Source organism: Ursus americanus, chromosome 12 (assembly GCF_024610735.1).
Source record: "Ursus americanus isolate L20-20 chromosome 12, mUrsAme1.1.p, whole genome shotgun sequence".
NCBI classification, from domain to species: Eukaryota; Metazoa; Chordata; class Mammalia; order Carnivora; family Ursidae; genus Ursus; species Ursus americanus.
The window spans coordinates 17,438,491-17,459,598 of record NC_142138.1 but is presented as its reverse complement, the minus strand read 5'-3'; the positions used below and the strand labels follow the sequence as shown (position 1 = coordinate 17,459,598).

The following is a 21,108-nucleotide window of genomic DNA, read 5'->3' as shown; positions in this document are numbered from 1 at the left end:
TTTTAAAGAGAAAATAGCTTAGTTTATTTTTGGAGAAAAAAATTGAACAAAGCCTTTAATGACTTGTTTCATTTGTGGAGTTGATTTTGTGAGCTTTGGGAATCTTGGATTCTAATCCGAGTTTTCCCATTTACTGTGTGCTCTTTGAAAGTCACTTGAATTATCAGGACTACTCTCAGTTTCCTCATCTGAAAAATGATATCTTTGAAATAGTTGATATCCAAAGTCCTTGAAATTCTAAAGGTCTATAATTCTGCATATTTCCTTTCGTGTGTGGGTTCATCCATTTATGTCTTCATTCATTCATTTTGAAAATGCTTTTGAATGCCAGAGCAGGGTTTTTTTTTTTTTTTGCCCCCAAAGATAAACAAGAGTAATGGGGGGAGGAGTGGGAATGGGAGGAGGGTGGCTGGGGTGGTGGTTGAAAGAAGAAATAAGACGTACTACAAGCCAGTAGGAGAGCAGTACTAAGATGAAGCTGAAGGCGTAAATATGGGTTGGGAACATTCTGGGCCTAGTGACCAACTTTCAGATTTTAGATTTTATCCTGACACTAATGGGGAGCCATTGAAAGGTTTAAAGAAGGCAGTAACAAGATCAGTTTGAGTTAAAAAAAAAATCACTCTGACAACAGAGTGGAGAACGGATTGTACAGGTTCAAGACAAGCTCTCTACCTTTTCTCTACTCCATTGTCTCATTTTTCCCTTTTGCTTTGAAAGTGAGAAAATTAATCAAGATGTCCCAGAACCTAACCTGGAAGACAAGATAGTTAGATCTATGTTATTTCATCTTGGAGAATAATATTGTAAATAAAAAATATTCAGTCACCATTTTCCCTAAACTGGAAAAACTACTTACCATGGTTGGTGGTATATTAATACCAGGTCATTAGTTTGCCAATTAATATTTTAAGACCATGAAGTTATGGCAATTTTTAAAAGTTTTGGTAGGAGATTATTATCCCTTTATCTACAATGTTAAAAAATTAAATATCATGTGTTAGTATGCTATCTTATATGAGAAAGCTTAAAATTCATATTTGATTAAGTGAAGTTTTTCCTTATTTGGGGTACAAATAGTCTAGTTCTGGTGTTATGTATTATTCTTTATATAAATAATGTAGTATTATAAAATCAAAATTACACACTGATGCTGTTTTCCTTTTTTATATACCTCTTCTTTTCTTTTCTTTTTTTTTTTAAGATTTTATTTATTTATTTGAGAAAGAGAGCATGAGCAAGAGAGCACAAGCAAGGGGAGCAGCAGAGGGAGAGGGAGAAGCAGCCTCCCCACTGAGTAGGGAGTCTGATGTGGGGCTCGATCCCAGGACCCTGGGATCATGACCTGAGCCAAAGGCAGCTGCTTAATGGACCGTGCCACCCAGGCACCCCAATACCTCTTATTTTTTTTACTATGAAAGTTATGAGTTGTGCTATGTCAGCATATTGTATACCTATGAAAATAATGAATGATCCCTGAAGGACATTATTTTTAATGGGTCAAGAAATGAATTTGGTTTCTATCTTAGATCATGTGAGTACAGAAATGAGTTGTTTGGAAAATACTCCCAAGTTTTAACATGCAAAAATAATGCCTTGACTGACTGCAGATATTAAGATTCATTCAACTATTAATGCCCTGTTCAGTAAAATAATGTTGGAAAGAATGACATTTATCTTGAATAATTTTTGGCAGTTTGGCGTAGTTTTTACTTTGTGTTTACTAAGGAGAGAAAACCAAAATGAGAGCAAGGAGAACCAATTATAAAGAGTGGTTTAGTTTGTTGAGGATGCTTGAAATGGCTAGTTTGTTACAAGCAGGGCCAGGCTGAGAGCTGAAAAAATTAAAGTTTGGGAGGTGCTTGGTATGTTTTTGGTATATGGAAAAACTAAGTGCTTTTTCAAGAAAGAAGCCAAAGAATGGTGTTTCTGGTTTTAACATTATTCCTATGAGTTTGCTAGTCCTCCTAAGAGCTATAAAGTAGACAATAAATCAAGCATATTTTAATTTGTCATGAGATAGCAGATAGAAACAAAATTTTTCCAACTGGTCCTCTGCCAAAGTATTTCTACTAGTCCTATTCACTTCCAAAATTTACACTTACTATTAAAAATTAAGAAAAAATTGAACTATCAAATAAATTCAAGTCTGGAACACATTTACTGAATGCCACCAGAGCCAGGCACTGTTATCAACTTCTGGGGTTGCAGGAAGAATAAGTGGTAATCTGGTCTTCAAAGAGGCAAGTGACTCTAGGAAAGGCTGGGTTACCTTATATGTCAGAGGCCAGAGCAGAAAAGCCTTCTCCAGGTCAGTAAAAACATATGATATATTATGTTATACCAAATATCAAGGCACATCCTACTTCGCTGCTCTCCTTCCAATTCCAATGCCTTATATTAGTGGAACTATCTTTTGAAAGTCTCTATTTGAACATCAGATGCAGGAAATCTTATATCCTTATGTGACACTATAATATTTGAGTTAATTTTGAAAATATACTATGTATGATACTTGCTTCAAAGTGTGTTTAAAAATATAGCCATTAGTGTTTGATTTTGTTTCTCAAAGTCAAAATTTGAGAAGACAATTGAATTTTATGCTACAGAAAATTGAAAGACTCATCTCAATATCAATATTAGGTGCTATATAAAATGCTTTTTTTTAAAGAAAAAATTTTTTTGGTAGTATGACCAGGCGAGAATTTTTCTCAGTAGATAACAATGATATAGGAATCCATATTTCCCAAGTGAAATGTTCCTACTTGGAAAGCTACTGAAGAGCTTATTAAAAAAACTCATCCCTCTTTCTTCTTTTTCTTTTGTAAATTTGAATGTAAATAATGACTCCAATCCATAGTTTTACAAGTGTGTATATTGTTTTGACATTGTTACTTGATCACTCCAATTGTTCCAATTGCTTCAAGTCTGTTGCTTTAATTTTTTTTTTTAAATGTGTAACATTACTTACTATTTGTCTTAAAGCATATGCTAGGAACAATAATAAGAGACCTCCATGGACTGCAGATGAAAGAATTGGATTAACATTGAAGTGCCAAAAAGAAAAAAAAAGTAGCTCTCCGTTTTCACAGTTTATGATATGAAAGTTTAACATCACAATCTTCAACTGAAAATTAAAAAACACTTCACTGATAGAATAATCCCAATATGAGAAAAATCTGAAGCGTTCTACTATGATGTTATATTGCTTTAAAAATAAAGACATGATCAGTTAAGAAAACACCATGGCTAATGTTTGCAGTATTCAGATATTTATTAGTGTCATCAAATGAAATGCCTGTTCACTTAGTTCTAAAGGAACAACACATGAACAGTTTTACTAAACATTTCCTATAATAAGAAAGCTTATTTGGTCATGTTTCTCCTTTAAAAAAAAAAAACCCACAAAACTTTGATACCACAAAAGTTTTAAAAAGCTCACTCTCCTGCCTGACTAGGGTCTCTCTGAATGGCAAATCATAGTTATGTAGAAAATATTACAAAAGTATTAATTCAGATGACCTTAGGGAAGCATTTCCAAGTTTAGAGCCCTGCCTAATGGCCAACAGTCCTTGTTAGTTTTAATACGTTCACGTGTGAATTAATACATTTTGGTATATCACTTGTATAGCTATAAATCAGATGTACGCCCAGCTGTGGGGTCCTAGAATCTAGATCTTTAAGAAAACAGACAGTGGAGGTGTTGCTGCCAGCGAAAGTGTGGGTTTCCTCTGAGTTGGTAGGCCGCTTTTCTGTGAAGCTAGATGTTAACATGCTTTCATTTGTCTCTACTCTAATGGCTGAATTAAAATACCCCTCTATCTCCCAACTCATTATAATGTGGAAATTGTACACTGTCTACACACCATGAGCTGTGAAACAGCAGCTCAAACACATTACCAAGTTAGTATGTTTTAAACGTTGGAGCAAATGGGGTGGTTGCTTTTGAATTCATTTGCACGCATTTTTACTACTTGAGACACGCTCTTTAAAAAGCCGTATTTCAACTTTGTCATATGTTCACATTGAACTGAGCTGGATTTTCACTGCACTGCTGCATCTGGCTTTTTAATTTGCCTTGAACAGGAGTATTCTTTAATATGGACACTTCCGGCAGGCGCTATCAGGTAAAGTCAAGTCATTGGCTTGGCCTCTTTCTTCTCAATGTCTCCAAGGAAAATGGGGTCCTTTTCCACTACCCCTGGTACCTACAGGTTGGGATTTCAGATAAAGATAGGAAGTGCAGAACCCCCACGGGGGGGGGGGTCACTTTCTTCAGGGCAGCTACTAATTTACAATCAGCTCTGCACTTAAAACCCTTTAAAGTTACAAACAAACTTTGGGAAAGTTCCATCGCCATAAACAAAAACACAGTTGCTTAAATTATTATTATGCAACACTGTGTCACTACTCACACGTGGACATTGCAATTATCTTCCCAATTTGGCAAATTCCACTACAGCTTTGTAGGCAGCTTCAGAAGAAGTAAAAATCCAGGATAAATGTGTCCAGTGCCACCTTTACACATGGAAAAGGTTTCCCACCCCTTCCACAAACACTCCGATTTTATCCTGCAAACCAAGTGAGACACCAAACTGTCTCCTAAGTCTTTGGAATCCCCTATTTTCAATATAAATTATCAGTCTGGTATGATCCATACGTTCGGAGGCTATAGAGAAGAGCAATACAATAATAAATACGAGTAAGTGAAATTCTGGGTCTGCTTTTGTAAAACTCGCAGGCATCAGTACACATCTGGTAATCAATTTGGTAATTAGCTGTATACCTCAAAAAAAAAAAAAAAAACGTGTCTGTAACCACTGGGTTGTGTCTGCCGTAGGTGATCTCTACAGATCTGATAACGAGATTGTTCCCACTCCAACCCCAAGCTGCTGTTCAGCCGCTGCATCGCTTGGTGTCTAAGCAGAAGACAAATCAAACATCTTCTGGATACATTTTTTTTTTAATTTGAATCCAGATAAAAAGGATCAGGTTGTAAAAAGAAAAAAAAAAAAAAAGGTAACTAGTTGTCCAAGAAAACAGCGAGAGTGAGGACAAATGACCCGCACAAGAGCCTGTGACCATTTTTCTCCCTTGCTGTCGCAGAGCTGACAGGAGGAGGATGGGGGCGAGGGAGGGAGGGATAGAGGGGGAAAAGACAGTTTAAAGCATCATCTCCCTAACTGCAAACGTCTGGCCTCCCCAGGGCTGAGGAAGCCGTGGTAGCCATTTTCATTTTTTTTTTTTTTAAGAGCGTAAAAGGAAAATAAAACAGAATAGGTATAGCTCCCTTCCTGCCCCAACAGCTCGGCTCCTCCCTCCAAAGAAAAAAAGTATTTAAAAAAACTCAGGTACAAAACCCAATCCACATGCATCCAGTGAGGCTTCTGCAGTCAACTCGATTCGATTTGGCGAGTTGCACTGAAGGAGACGTGATCTTGAAAAATCAATCCGTGCTCGCGCCCCCGCGCCGCCGCCGCAGCCGCCGCAGTGGCCACAAAATTAGCGGCTCCGAGGACATTTTTGCCGCAGTGCACGTCCGCCGTAACCACCGAGCACTCGGGTGAATAATGGAAGTACAGTGTGGAGACAATCAAGTTGATTTATCACGCAAAATAATTCACTGCTCCAGTCCCGCTCTTGGTCCTGTCACTTTAAATCACAAACGCGCGTATACACAGATCCATAGGCCCCACACATGCATGGTACACGTGTGTGCGCGCGTGTGTGAGCGCGCGCGCGCAGAGCCAAGTGGAATGATTCCAGATTGCTTCACATATACGAGCGGTGGGGCGGGGGGAAGAGCAAAAGGGCCCGTCACCCCAACCCCCTACCCCCACCTTTTGCAGCGTGGACAAGTGGCTTGTAATGCAGCTTGGAGCAAAATAAAGTCTGAACAAAACTAGACTGTGAGACTAGCACGTCCCAGAGTGAAAGTGAGTGACGTTAACGCAGACTCTGTAAAGACTCGGAGCACTTGCAAGCAAAACTAAAATTCCCTTTTTTATAAAAGAAAGAAAAGAAAATCATTAACTGGGTTCAGATCTAAAATGCTGCTTTTAAAATGCACGCACATGTTGAAGATTCAGCGACTGTAATTTCTTGGGTAAACATCTGGTGAAGACATTCCAGGAACACATCTGAAAGGAAGAAAGGCGTAAGACAGCCCCTTCTTTATATATCTTGGGTCAAAAAAGGGTTGTTAAAACTTTTTTTTTTTAAACAAAGCGTGCTCTTGATCAAATACCTTAATGAGCTCTAGGGGTCAGTTTGGTTTGGGAGAAGAGGAGAGCTGGGAGCTAGGAGTCCTGGGTCCCAGACAGAATAGTGTGTGAGGTTGGGCAAGTCTCTTTTCCTATGGCCTCCTTTTCTCTCCTGTAAAATCGCCCAGGCGGTAAATCATATGCTTTCTAAGTTTCGTGTTTTGTGTTTTCTGCCCCCCCCCCCCACTCCAGGATTCTATCTAGGAAGGAATGGTGATGGGGTGGGGGACTACTAATGTACAGAGAAAAAGAGGTCACATTCTTCAGGTGGCATCTGTTAAAATTGGTGGTGGTGAAAGTGATGAGTCTAGTATGCCTGAGTCCTTAACAATAAAGATTGTGTCTATATTAAGAGCTGCTATTGTCCCAGCTCTGAAGTATATATAGCATATAATGAATGCTCTTTGAGAATGACAATGTAATCCTGTAATTATATTTTTTTTGGGGGGGGGAGGAAAGGATCAGCCAAAAGGATTTTAAGATTGGAACAATTTTCAATATTCTTGTTTATTTGTAGTCTGTGTATGAAATGTATTAAATCACTTGGATAATTCAGAGAACATGACTTTTCAGGGGGTAAGAGTTCTTCTGTGCCAGATTGGCTGTCTAGATTGACTGAATTAATAGGATTAATTACTCCCTATCTACTTTTTCAGAAAACAATTCCAAGCAGGGACAGGCAGGGGCCACTGTTTGACACCCCCACATCTGTGTAGTGAGTGGTCAAAAGTGTGGGTGCTAGAGCCAAACCACTAGCTCGTTTTTGACATGCACTAGCTGAATAATCAGAGACAAATTATTTGCTTTAGTTGTGCCTCAGTTTCCCACATTTATAAAATGGGGATTATACCGGCAACTAATTCATAGGGCTGTTGCCAGGATTAAATGAGTTATCATATTAAAGTGCTTGGAACAGAGCATGGCACATGTAACAAACAGCTCAATAAATGTTAGAGGTTATTATTACTCCAATGTAAACACAGGGAAAGCAAGGTCAGATATAATAGAGGAATCTTTGAGCTGCTCCTGGATTTCAGCTAAGGCCTCTAAGCACTTTATTTTATCTGGCTTTTATGTCAGCTTAAAGCAAGGAGATCAGCAGTCTTTATTATTATTAAGAATAGGCCAGAACATTCCCTACCAAAACTCCATTCCCATACATACAGTAGTTGTGAAACTGGAGAATTCTCCACTTGACCAGATCAGTGCAAATATGTAATATTGGCTCTGTATGTTGAGTACATACTTACTGATGTGTGTTTTGACTATCCTGGTGGGAGAAAGCCAAGTTTGTTTTGTTTTTGTTTTGTTTTGTTTTTTTCCTTTCCCCTTTGGAGAGAAGTTTCCAAGGCATCAGTTCCTGACTGTTTTTGTTGTGATACTCGTTCGTACACAACTTGTTACCTTAGGCCTAGCCTCTGTCACTGAGTTATGAAATCCAAACAACCCCAAATCTCTGGCGTGCTCCCTTTGTGTCATTATTAGTTTAAAGGGGAAAAGCGACATCCTGAATTTCTCTCCTCTCTTAATGACCCCCAGAGTGCAGACTTGAACGAGGCTTTAGGAAGGGTCATAGGCATGGAATGCTTAAGGGAGCAATTCTACTCAGTGTTTGCAATTTTGGATTGGAGGCAGGCTGCAGTTAAGCTTTATAGAGGAAGTGGAGGTTAGGTGTTTTTCCAGAACAAGATAGGGGCTGGCAGGCTTAGTTCCCTGCTTGTTGGAAAGTAACGTCCCACTTCTTTCCTCCAGAGGCACCTGAAGCCCAGGTGCTCTAACTGTTCTGCCAGGGGCCAGCGAAGAGACCAGGCTGCCGGGCCTGGGACTCCGGGAGTGGCGGCCGATTTACCCAGTTTAGAGGGCTGCAGGCGCCGGGGTTAAGTTCAACTTGGGACAGAACGCGTCTTACTAAGAGCGGCGAGAGAAAAGTTGATTCTTCCAAGCGCTAGCATGAGTGCTCGAGGTACACTTGGTCAATTTGATTAATACAATATCCTAAATAAATACATTAATAAAAGAGGGTGCGCTGCCTTCTACTCCACCTGCTTGCCTTCTTCCTTCTCTTTGTGGGGGCGGCATAAGACTTTGGCAGGTGAAGACTCCCACCCCCCCTCCGTAGGTATCACAAGCGCACATCCCTTCTTCTACAGAGTCTCTGTAAGATGCCTATACTTTAAAAAATTTTGGGAGCCAAAGGTAAGAAATCTGGCGGATTTCTCTCCTCCCCACCCGCAGCAACTTAGCATCCAGAAGCCCTGGGCGCCTGGCCTCGCAGAGCTTTCCGAGACCTCCGGCGTCCAGGGGACGACTTGACTGATCACAGTCAGTCCCTAGTGCCCTGCGGACTTTGCCAGTTTTAGAGGTGCTGGGGAAATTGAGAGTAAATAAATTAAAATGTACCCTCCATCACCACCAACCAGGACGACGGGGATCCCCCACCCCAGGCCTGGAGAGGGGATTGGGGCGAGGGCAGGTGGAGGGACCAAGCGGGAGGCGAGCAACTGCCCGGCAAGGTCATGACCGGGAGGCAGCCCGAGGAGGCCGCGGTGCGCAGCGGCCGGGCGCCGCCCTCTGGCCCGGGAGTTGACCCCGCGGCGCACCCCATCTCCGCAGCCCGTCTGGCGCATCCCTAGGGGAAGGAGGGGGCAACGCGGCAGAAGCGACCCTTACTTTCGTGGTGCAAGCTGAAACCCGCGGGGCTCCCGGGCGAGTTGTCCTGGAAGATCAGATGCCCAGCGCCACTGAACTTTAGAAGGGGCTCTCTGCACTGGTCCCCTTCCCTAGAGGCGACCTGTGAGAAACTTTTGTCCCCTCCCCTCAGTGTCTTCTTGCTCTGGGAACTTGGCCCTGACGGCCTAGTTCTCCACATTCATTCGTGGTTCCACGAACTCAGCACCCCCTTTTCTCAAAGGGACGTCTAGGGTGTCTTGTAATGAAGGGAACAAGTTCAATTTTGTTTTTGTTTTTGTTTTTTTTTTCCTTTCAGGGGGAGTATTGTGTGATTTTAAAATCTCCTAGGCGTTAAAAACTAAGCCAGATCAAACAACAAAACCAAAAACAAAAACTGCTGCTTTCGCGTGAGTGTAAAGTGGAGTCAATCCAAACCTTCCTTGGGCTGGTCTGAGCCCTTGGTCAGATAGTCCAGTTCCTGAATCTTGCAGGAAAACAGAGCCCCTTTCACACACTTCTGGAGGGGACTTAATAAGACTGCAATATATTACCACGTTTAAAAGGTTTTGCAGAGGCAAGATTTCCTAAAAGCGACTTGCCAGCGATGCATGGAAAAGCAAATCCGCTTACAGAGAGGAGCCGCTGAAGAGGAAGGGGGGAAAGGCAGGACCCAGCCCCAATTAAAAACCGCAGTTTCCAACTTTTGAACCACAGCCCCGATCACTGTGGGGCTGCGGGGCTGGTGGAATGTAGTGACTGCCTCTGGAACGGACAGGTTGTAGACCTCCAAGGCTCTTTTCACTGCTTTCTGGAAGTCCCCAGACTTTCTTTTCCGGTAGCCTTTCCCCTCAACAGCCAAAGTTAGCTCTCCCCTTTTGTGTTTTGTGGGTGAGCGTCTGGACCCTGTTTTGTGCGTGTGGGAAAAGCCTTGCTCCTCACACACTTGACGTGCATCCGTTCTCATTCTTTAGCTGGCAGCCTGGGGACGCAGGGTGGGAATGTGGGCGCAAGTACAGGTGAAGTTGTGTGTTTGTGCCAGTTTTTTTGTCTGAACCCTCACCCCACTGCTAAGGAATGAGCCTAACACAGCTCTCATCTCAGAAACTTTTGTTGGAGGGTCTAAGAGAAGTCCCCACCTTTATTATTCTGAGCTGAAGTTTTTTTTTTGTGTTTTGTAGAATGAACTCAAGAGAAGAATTGCGGTGTGTTAGTTTTGTGATTTCTCGGAGCTTATAAAAGTCTTGGACCCCATAACTCTGGGGGGAAAAATCACGGAGTCCTTTGCTGGGAAAGTATAGCCTTCCAGCTTCATGAGGGTAAGGATAAGGACTGCTTTCCATAAACTTTAAAACATCTAAAAACAGTGCATCAAGACTCAACTACTGCGCCTTTGGGAACACACATTCATCCCCCCAGTATTTCTGGTCCTCTTGGGGGTCACCAGGCTATTTTGTAGCACCTTTTCAAACTATCTCTTTGAATGGCCATTCTAACTTTTGCAAAGTTTCTTGCTGTTTACCATGATAAAGTTGCACTTGCCGTGTGCAACACAAGCTTGCCTTTGAGCCCTTGACATGCTTTCAACCCTGTATTGGGAGTGTTTTAAAGGCTACATTTTAGCCTTAAGGGATAAAAATGTTGCTTTCATCCTGTATACGGGAGAGTGCTGGGGGCGAAGGGGCCAAGTTTGTAGGAAACCAGATCTCTTAGCTTTGCTAACACCAGGAGGAGAGTTTCAACATGCCAGTCCTTGCCTGCTAACATGCCAGGGCAGGGTACTCAAGACATACTGCAGAAGGGTCTTCTGTTTCCCTCGACTAGCAGGTCCCACTTCCAGGGCTGGGGATGCTGGGCATTGGGGATGTTGCGCACACCTGCAGATTTTAAAGCAGCTTACTGAGAACGGGAGGACCCCTTTTCCTGTTAGGGCTACCAAATGAAGCAAAGTGCTAGACCTTCACAAAAGGGAAAACATTTTTGTTTAAGTCTGTCCTTTCTTAGGAAGCGCTTAGGGACCAGGCCCACCAATATTCCCGATAAAGTTAACACTACCAGAAATATGCGGTGCATTTAGGACTCCGACTGGGGACTCATTGAACACCAGACTGGTACAGTTAATCTCACCTCTCTCTTTTTGTTTCCATTGTTCTGTTTTTCCTTCGGTCTCTTTCCTTCTCAGTGTTCTCTACCTCCTGAAGTGAGTTAATAAAAACATCATCCTATTTTTTTTTTAAAATAAAGTAGACACTAAATTTGAGAGTTAATGTTGCAACCAAACTCTTTGGGACTCTACCCTTCTGTTAGCTACATCTCTGCTTCCTGTAACAACAGCCACTATTGTTCTTAAAATTCACCAAACTAATTCTTTCAAGTTCTTTGAGAAAGTGTAATAAACGCTAATTGGAAAAAACACCACCACTACCCAATTCTCCTGTATTTTATTTTCTCAGATCAAGGAAGAGGACTCCAAGCAAAATACTACACTTGATGAAGATTATATTTTGGCTACTCTATTTCAGTAGCTATTCCTCTAACTTAACTAAATCGTGCAGCTTCGTGCGATTGCACCTTCTACCTCTCCCCTGCGTCCTCACTAACCCCCTCGGCAGTTCTCTCCAAATGAGTCTGCAGGTAGTGGAAACCCTCCTAGCGGGACTCAGGCCCTAAAGCGATCAGTTTCAAAAGTTCTGAGAAAATGTCTTCTTCAGAAACCACAAATGGAGCAAATCATTTACCTAATTCATTCAAGAGCCTCTATAGGAAGGGCTTCGGAGGATGATGATCCCCATAATGCGGTACTAATGAAAATCCCCTTAGTCCGTCTCTCTTGGCCCCGCGAGGGACGGCGTCCGCTCCCTGTCTGCGGTAGAGAGGCCCTGGCCAGCAGCGCTCCGGCGGCCCCTCCTCATCTGTCCCCAGATGGCACAACCAGGGCGCAAAGCGACAGCAGCGACTCCCGACTCCGCTGGGGCCACTGTCCGACCCGCCGCTGTCACACGACCCTTGCCACCCCCTCCCCGCCCCGCAGCGCGGGCCACTCCTCCTGCTCTCCCTTCCTTCTCACCCTCCCCAGTGATTTTTATTGGGGGGGGGGTGTAAAATGGGAACGTTCCCTCCCTCGCGTTGCCCACTTGCTCAGCCTTCTCCCACCCGGCTGGATTGGAATTAAAATCCGGGAATTCAATTTTGCTGCGAAATCTCGGTTTCCTAGGGAGGGGTTGGAGGGAAGGAAGACCCTGCGGAGTATGCGGGCCAAAGAAGCCCCCCCACCCCGCCGCCCCGCCTTCCCGTAGGGAAGATGAAAGCGAAGGATCCCGGGAGGGGCCCCCGGGCTCCCCCCCCCCAGGGGGCGAGAGCTTTGGGGAGGAGGAGGCCAAGGCCAGGCGGCGAGCGTGGGGCGGGGGCTTTACGGCTCGCGGGTAACCGGACCCCCCTTCCCAGGCAGGGGCGCTCTTGGCCCTGCAGGTGCACCCCCGCCCCCTTTTAGGCCCCTCCGTGGTAACAGCCTTCCGGCCCAAGTTCTGTTCTTTGAGGCTTTGAACGAGGCCTTTCAGAAGTTTTTAAAGCTGCCCCGCCCCGCCCAGCACTCACGGGGTCACACTCTCCCCCATCCCTCCACCCCCGCTCCAGCTGCCGGCCTAAGGGGGTGCGGGAAGGGAGCGGAGGGGGCAGGCCCAAAGCCCCCGGAATCCAAGCACCAACCAGGGGCCGCTGGCTCGGCCTAGAGCGCTTGGAGATCCGGCGCCTGAGCCCTACCTCGGAGGACGCGCAGGCTAACTGCTCGCCCGGCGCGCCAGCCCCGAGTGGGGGAGGGCGGAGAGGTGGGGAGGAGGGACCGGGCAGGGGGGCACGGCCACATTGCCAAGGTTCCTTTGCAGAGCTCTAGCCAAGGGACTATTTTAATTGGCCTTTAGGGGAGGCAGCTGGTGACCCGTGTCCTCGTTCTCCAAGTTCCCCTGAGCGAATCAGGGCGCCACCTACAGGCGAGCTCCAGGTAGCAGAAGGGAGAAGGGAGCCGCCTGCCAAGTGCTGGGGCCCCTCCAAGCAGGGCCTGTTTAATCCAGAGCCATCTCTCAGCTCCGGAGTCAGAGTTATGGGTCAGTTGGCAACAGCAAGCGTCCGGAGGGCACTGAGAATGAACTTTTGGGGAGTAAGGATTTGGGGTAGTAAATACAGGATTTACTCCAGTACCAAAGAAGTATCTCCTCCAAGCTAATCTCACGGAGTGCAGCATGTTTCTTTGAAGAGTAGCTGTGCGGCCTTGGACAAGCTACTTAATCTTTCTGAGTCTCAGTGTCCTCATCCTTTAAACGGGAAATAGTGGTACAGGTACCCCCCGCTCTTCGGAAGTTTGAGTCAGCCACTTCACTTTTATGAAAGACCTAGCTTGGTACCTGTTTTCGAAAACAGAAAGAAATGGAAGAGGACTCTTGCTTTTAGGAAAAGAAAAATAGCCATCAGTGTCTGTGTTTCCCCTGGTCATTATAGAGACGGAGCGCCCCCCCCCCCCCCAGCAGCCAGAGTAGCCTGGCCAAGCTCCTGTCCCTAGAATTTGAACCGTCTGTGAGCATATGTGCTTTATTTTTATTTGGTGCATCCCATAGCAAGATGTGTGGTAAGGTATCAGAAAAGTCTAGGAGAGCTTGTTTTCAGGTTTGGGAGTGCTAAAATTTTCCCCAAGAACATAATGATAATTGACTCTTTGCTTGACACCATTTTGGCTTACAAAAGTTTTCATAGACATGCTCTACTTTCAGAAGGGGGTGGGGGATGTATCTTTCTGATGGGGTCCTTGTGAGAATTTAATGAGATAACGTAGTTGAGATACTATAGGTACCTTATAGGGAGCTTTCATCTATTTCTAATATAAAAATGGTTTTTTATCCTAAGAAATCTAACTTACAAGACTTTGGCTAGCTGCTTTCTCTTCCTCAAAGATTAGGGCCTTAGAAGAAGATAAAGAGAGCCAAAGAGGCTTGAGTGTCTGATTAGGATAGAAGGATGGGTTAGTGAAGGTTTTACTAACTACTCTCTAGCTAATCCCCTTCTCACAGACAAATAATAACCTATTTGTGGATCACTTACTGTTACCATTTGCTAGTACCTCATTTAATTAAAAATTTTTTACCGCCTTATGTATTACACATTATCCCCATTTTGTTTTATTTATTTATTTATTTTTGAGAGAGAGAGAGAAAGCACGAAGGTGGGGATGGAGGGGAGGGGCAGAAGGAGAAGCAGACTACCTGCTGAGCAGGGAGCCTGATGCCTGACTGGATCCCAGGACTCTGGGATCATGACCTGAGCTGAAGGCAGAGGCTTAACGAACTGAGCCACCCAGGAGCCCCATTATCCCCATTTTAAAGATGAGAAAATAAAGACATGAGGATACAAGGCATAGTTGGTTCATTTTATTTTTTTCTACTAAAAAAAATTTCCTATTCCAGGGACACCTGGATGGTTCAGTCAGTAGAGCATGTGACGGGTCATGAGTTCAAACCCCATGTTGGGCATAGAGATCATTTAAAAAAAAATCCTATTTTGGACATTTCAGAATCTACATTTAATGTCAATTTATTCAGTAGCTCCTATGTGCCTGGTTACTATACTAAATAATTTTACATATGAGATTTCATGTGATTCTTACAACACCTCTATGAAGTAAGACTTCAAGTTCTCTCATCACAGAAGAGGAAACATTGATTCAGGGACTTCAGAGAGAAGGGGTGAAGCCAGGTCATGGAGAGCCCAGCTCTTCTGACTACACTTCTAGATGCCTTCTGTTGTACCATGACTTAGGATGGTCCCAACTAGCTTTAGGGCACTTTAAAAAGTTATTTGGGAAGGTCAGGCAGGAGAAATGAACACCTTGGTGTTTTTGTTGCACTGGAGGTTTGGTAAATGATGGTATTTATAGCCTTAGTAATGGTAGAGTATGATAATGTTTCCTAAGGAAACTTTGATGGTGGGAGAAGAGGGCAGAGATGTGATGGGAGAAGCCAAAGAAGGAGCTGATTTATAGTTTTACAAATATGAATAACATGAAATAAATAAATATGACTGAATCAACCAAATCTCATTATGACAAATACCATTACGCTGAGAAGTTTAGTATAATGTGGCTGTTGGCAAATCCTGGCATTTGACCTTGGGAGATAGTGTTTTGTTGATTTGGTTATAAAAATTATTTACAGTAAGTACTTTTGTACATTATATATTTTTGCTGGTTTGTGTCCATGTAATAACATTTTATGATGAAAGGGCTGGACTGTTTAGGGAGGAAAATTATACTCCTTTCAATTGCTTTTGTTTTTCCATGTGTAGCAATTACTCATTAGTCCCCTTTCTTCTTCCCTACCTAAGTACCAAAGCAAACCATCATTCCTCCCCAGAACAACTCCCTTTTACGCCTGAGAATAACTAAACATACAAAAGGCCTGAGAATTAAATAAAATGCTTTGGCTTGGGGCATTGGATGTAAATGTGTGCATTCCACTTTCTTCTTTTTCCTTTTGGGCCCAGTCATGATGCCTCTGCTTGCCAATGCATTATCATGACCTCAGACTTTAACTGCGTTTCACCTTCAGCTTCTATACATTGTTTCTAATAATATAATAGATTTTCATTTTGAAACAGATGCCACAGGAGATTCTTAAGCAGGAAAACCCCACTGTGTAACTAACAGCGTAAAGTTACCAAATTTAAGGTCAGATGGCTTTGGATTGTCAGCTTCTGGGGACCAGTTGGTAATTAGATAAGAAGAAAAACCTGTTGAAACCAATACATTTTTGCGGAATGTATTTTACATGCTCCATAGTGTTCTAGGTGCTAACAGAGATATAACAGAGTTTATATTTTAAGCTTTAGGGTAGAAACTTCTCTCTTCCACTCCCTAGAGCCATTCCTTCGTGCTGTTATAATAAAGTGATGGGTTTAAAGTTCAAAGAACATATACACTAGCTCAAATGTTGAGCTGAATTATTTCCTTCTGAAATTACTATCTTCATCCTAGAATTTTTAAAAAGATTTATTTATTTGAGAGAGAAGGAGAGAGAGAGAGAGAGAAAGTGGGCACCAGGGGGAGCCCAGGGGGAAGGAGAGAGGGAAAGGGAGAGAGAGAATCACAAGCAGACTCCCTGCTGGGCACGGAGCCAGCAATGGGGCTCAATCTCACCACCCTGAGCCGAAATCAAGAGTCCACGCTTAACCAACTGAGCCATCCTGGTGCCCCCATCCTAGCATTTTAATGTTACTCATTTCATCATCTGTAGGTATAGTTATAGAAATGAATGAATTGAGAAAAGACTTTAGGAAAGGTGAGAACTATGGCTTATGGCCTCATTTTGCACAATCACACCTACACACATTTATAAGAGACTTCATTGTACTTGAGACACCCATTTTATTCTCTGAGGTGGAGCTGTGCTGCTATGTCACAGAAACAGATATTGGTCAGCCCAAGTGTGTGTATGGGTGTGTATCTGGAAATCTTAGCTACTTCTTTTTGGTATCCTTCTCCCAACAGTGAGCAATCCAGCGCTCCTTTTAGTAATAAAAGGGCAGATTCAATCTATCGGCCACTTTGAAACTCATTCGTATTGACTTCTCCTGTCCCAGTCTTAGGACTTGTGAATATGGGTATCTGCCCAAGTCAGTTGCAGGTCAGAGGTGGTTCTATGTAGGCTCAGCTCTGGGAAAGCATATACTTAATAAAACTGAATGGCTTTTTACAACAGACATGTGTAGGGATTTGTTTGAGAAGCTGACTGCTGCTCCTGATCGTGGGGGATTGAGTTTTCTGCCAAAGCCATTGGTGAGAGTCTAATAAGCCGATGTTACACATTATTGGCATTAGATGGCCCAATCTGATGCGAGAGTTGTTCAGAAAGTCAACAGAAGCCTGGAGTAAAAAGCAATATTTTCAAAGAATTTAGATGCTACAAAAGACAGTAGCACAGCATGGACTCCTGAGTGTCTGGAGGCAACAGGTCTGAATTTCAACAAGAGGAGCACAGCGACGTGTATATTTGAAGAACCTTTGAAGATGCCCTGAAGAAGCCTAGAGGTCATGGGAGCAATTCTGAAATATTTGAAAGAGAAGGGGTTATATTCACACTGAATGTATTTAGGCCAAGGACATTGTCTTATTTGACCCAGTCTTCACAAACCATTGCAACACCATTATCCCATTTCACAGAAGGGAACAGAGACTCATAATTACAAATGGTAAGAAGGACAGATGAGATTTAGACCTAGTACAGTCTGGCTTGAAAGCACATGTTTTCCTACTTTATTCACTCAGTTTCCAGCCCCTCAGCCTTCTCAATGTGGCCTCCATTTACTTGTCCAACTTTCTCTTCCAACAAGAATGATTGGCTCTTTTTCTTGGCACCATCATCTCAAACTTTATTAAGCATCCGTTTCCTGTCCTGAGCCTACACAGAACAACCTCTAATCTACAATTCACTTGCAGGGACACCCAGGTACAGAAATTCTAAGACTCCAATAGGCAAGGCGAGTTTTACTTGCTCTTTCTTTCTACACCCAGCCTGGCTGCACCATTTGAATATTTAATCAAAAGAATTTACCCCTTTTTTGAAATCTGCTCTCTCTCCTCAGCTTTTACATTCCTATTTTCATTCTCAGTAACTGCTGGTGCCGGGTTCAGTGCTCTGCACATTGTTGTCTCTCTGGAAATATCTGTTGGTTGCTTATAAGGCATCCAACCTGCCCTCACTTCTTTTCTCCCTCCCATCCCCCACAACAAAGGCGGGTGCAGAACTATGACAAAAAGACCAGGTTCTGCCAGATTCTGCTCCCTCAGTCCCCTGGCTGTCACCCTCAGGGCCCAAATATAAAAGGCGAAGGTTACCTCAGCAGTCAGAGTCCCCGAACCAAAGGCTTAAGGAGGCTACCTTCTTGCCTCAGCTCTAACAAACCCACACTTTCCCGTGGTCAGAAGGTTCTTTCCCTCCACAACGGCTGGAGCTGAACCTAGGCTCTCTTACTGGTCACCGACTGGGAAAGAGGAAACACATGCGCGCTGTGGGGGTGTTTGTGTGTGTGTGTGTGGGGGGGCAGGAGATGGTAGCAATGGTGGGGGGCAGGATGGGGGGAACAACGTGGGGTAGTGTTGGGGGAGAACATTTCTCAGGGAACTCGAGAGCCACATTACACGCGACTGGCGACTTCCAACTCCCCCAAAGGAAGCAGCGGGCCTAGCTCATTCGTCGGTACGGCATTTCAGGGGCAGCGCGGGCCGTCTCGGCTTGGGTGTCCCCGCGGGGTCCGCGCCGGGCTCCGCAGGGGGCGATTCCCCGCTGAACCAGCCAGCAAAGCCTCGACCGCAGGCGCCGGGCAGGGAGAGGCTGAGAGCCGCCTGCACGCCTCTACCTCTCTTGCAGGCCCTCTACGTGCCGGAGCTCCCCCGCCGCCGGCCGAGGGGCAGGTGCGCGAAAGAGTCGGGCCGCCCGCATCCGCTGCGGTCCCGCTGTGGGGTTTCTCTTTCCTGCCTCCGGACACCCGGGTCGCTCTCGCCCTCCACGCTGGTCCGGCAGCGGGCACCGCCGGGAGGAGCTCAGCACCCCGGCCTGGGCGGCGCGCTCGCCTCGGGTTCTCCGCGCGTCCCGGGACGCTGCCCCGGTGCCCCGGGGAGGGGACTGATTCCTATCCACCCCCAGCTTCGTTCAGCTGCGGGGTCCGCGCGCAGGACGTCCGCAGAATCGCAAGACACTTTTTCGAGTTGGGCTTTCAGCGTGTGAATGGGGTGAAAAGTTTATCCAGCCCCTAAACGCGTCTCTTTTTACCCAGAGGCTGCTAGCGGACACCAGAGGGCGCCGTTTTAATGCGCTTCGGTCGGGGACCGGCGTTCCGGGATAGCGGCGGCAGCAGGCCGCGCGGGGACGCGCCGTTTCCCCGGGGGTAGAGCTGAGATCTCGGGACACGCCGCGGCGCCCCCTTTGCCGTCGCGCTCCCCCCGTGTGTGTGTGTTGGGGGGTGCTAACCCCGCATGCTTCAGAAGGCCCTGCAGCGAGGCCCCCTTTCCCTCTTCGCCAGAGGCGGGCCACTGCAGCGGTTCACGCCCTGGCTCTTTTCACCGAATGAGGGTTCCTTGTAACCATCCGTGTGAGGAGGAGTGGCCCCCCAACTGAAGCCGTGCCCCCCTCTAACTGCGAAGGAACATGTCTGCAGGCGTTGTTCAATTGCAAGCGACTAATTAATTTTCCAGCACTTGTGCAGAATACTTTAAAATGGAAAAATGAAGGTCTTCAATGAAAATGAAGCTTGATAGTGTGCACCTGCCACTAATGTGCGGTGCACGGTAACTTCCCCTCATTAGAGAGATGACTTGGGTTGAGAACAAGTCATATAGTGAAAATCACTTCAACACGTGCCTGTTCATATGCATAAACTCCTGTGTACCAGATGGCAAAATATAATGACATCTTAAACAGCTAATTGCATAAACCTTGTAATGCAGATAATTGCTGTACCAAAGTAGGAGTTAATAATTTCCCACTGTATTGCCTGGCTTCAGAGTAATCCTTAAGGAAAGTTGTGACAATTCTAACACACTAAAGTTCACCAAGCGGTAATTAAAACTAGCACTTAAATCATTTGACTTTCAAACCCTTAATTATGATGCGAAAGAACTGCTTTGTGGAAATCCAGAATTTATGGATAGTTATGTGATAACAGTTAATGTCTGTATTTCATCAAGTTTTCTTTTGGGGACCTCATGTGGCATATTATCATAGGGAGTCAATGGGGGATATATTCTATTTTTCAAAATTATTTCAATAACAGGAGCTTTGCGTTTTGGGGCATGGGTAGTTAACCTCCGCTCCCAGCTGGGTGGGTTGATTACTTTTAACTTACATTTATTTATGGAGCCCCTACTATAATAACTAACTCCAAACCATACCACCTGTCTTGCGTTGTTCTAAGCACTTTACAAAGTATTATCTCATTTAATCCTTAACACAGCCAACTGAAACATGTATTGACGTCTCCATTGTCCAGATGAAAAAATCCAGGCACAGAGATGTTAAGCAATTTGCTCAAAGGTAGCTGGAAGCCACTGATCCAAATTTAAGGCAGTCTGGCTCCAGAGCCCATGCTATTTACCACTATACTGTCCCCTGGGCCAAGCTGGGACCTCAGTAATATAATATTTCTTTTTCTTTTTTTCCCCCTAAAGATTTTATTTATTTATTTATTTGACAGAGAGAGAGAGAGGGAGAGAGAGCACACAAGCGAGGGGAGCAGCAGAGGGAGAGGGAGAGGGAGAAGCAGGGTCCCCACTGAGCAGGGAGCCCCTACTACGTGGGGCTCGATCCCAGGACCCTAGCATCATGAACTGAGCCAAAGGCAGATGCTTAACCAACTGAGCCACCCAGGTGCCCCAGTAATACAATATTTCTTGCTAGTTTATTTTCTAATAATATTTAGAAAAGTGCTAAAATAGCATAATTTGAGTTATAGAAGATAGTCAGCTGGTAGATAGCTTTGTTAATTTGAACTTACTGGCTTATGTCATGATACATTTCAGAAACAGATTATCTGCTCTTTTCCATAGGGCAGTTCTTCAACAGTACATAAGCCAAGAAAAGTAACTCATTTTTGAAACTCAGTTTTGATCACATCAACAACCTAATTTAAAAAGCACGTGTAGCTTAGTGTTTCTATTTCTCCATCTTCAAAAAGACTAAGTTTCCACACGTTAATAAGGATGTACAATAATGAACAAAATCCTCTTTACAGAATATACAATGAAACATAATCTTTTTTCTCCATGTTAATATCACAGTTTCCCTTTCCTTAGTTTGGGTAGACACATGTAGCACAGCACGAGATGCCGGCTCTTTGCCTAGTATGGGGGCCATAGCATTTGAGCATCCCATCAGTAGAGATTCCTTTCTGTGAGTTAAAAACTATCTCCTCTGGGCTACTGCTCCTAAGAGCCTTAATTTAGTGGGAAGCATATTGGTCTAGAAATGAGAAGACTGGTATTCTCATTCTAGTTTGGCCATGAAGTTGCAGTATGACCTTGAACAAGTCACTTCAGCTCCCTGAAATTCAGTTCTTTTGTTATAAAAATAAAGGACTTAGCTTGTGTTTACTTACATCCCTCCCAATTTTATCATTTTAGAATGTTGTGCAACTATATCCCACT

General features: G+C 44.4%; 1 long non-coding RNA gene across 1 annotated transcript; it reads left to right on the top strand.

Annotated features, from left to right (window-relative positions):
- Positions 1-6,021: 6,021 nt before the first annotated feature.
- Positions 6,022-12,446, top strand: LOC123795370 (uncharacterized). The gene is made up of 4 exons (XR_006780456.2): positions 6,022-6,157; positions 8,016-8,226; positions 10,112-10,249; positions 11,384-12,446. It is a non-coding gene; the product is annotated as an uncharacterized LOC123795370 (long non-coding RNA).
- Positions 12,447-21,108: the final 8,662 nt, after the last annotated feature.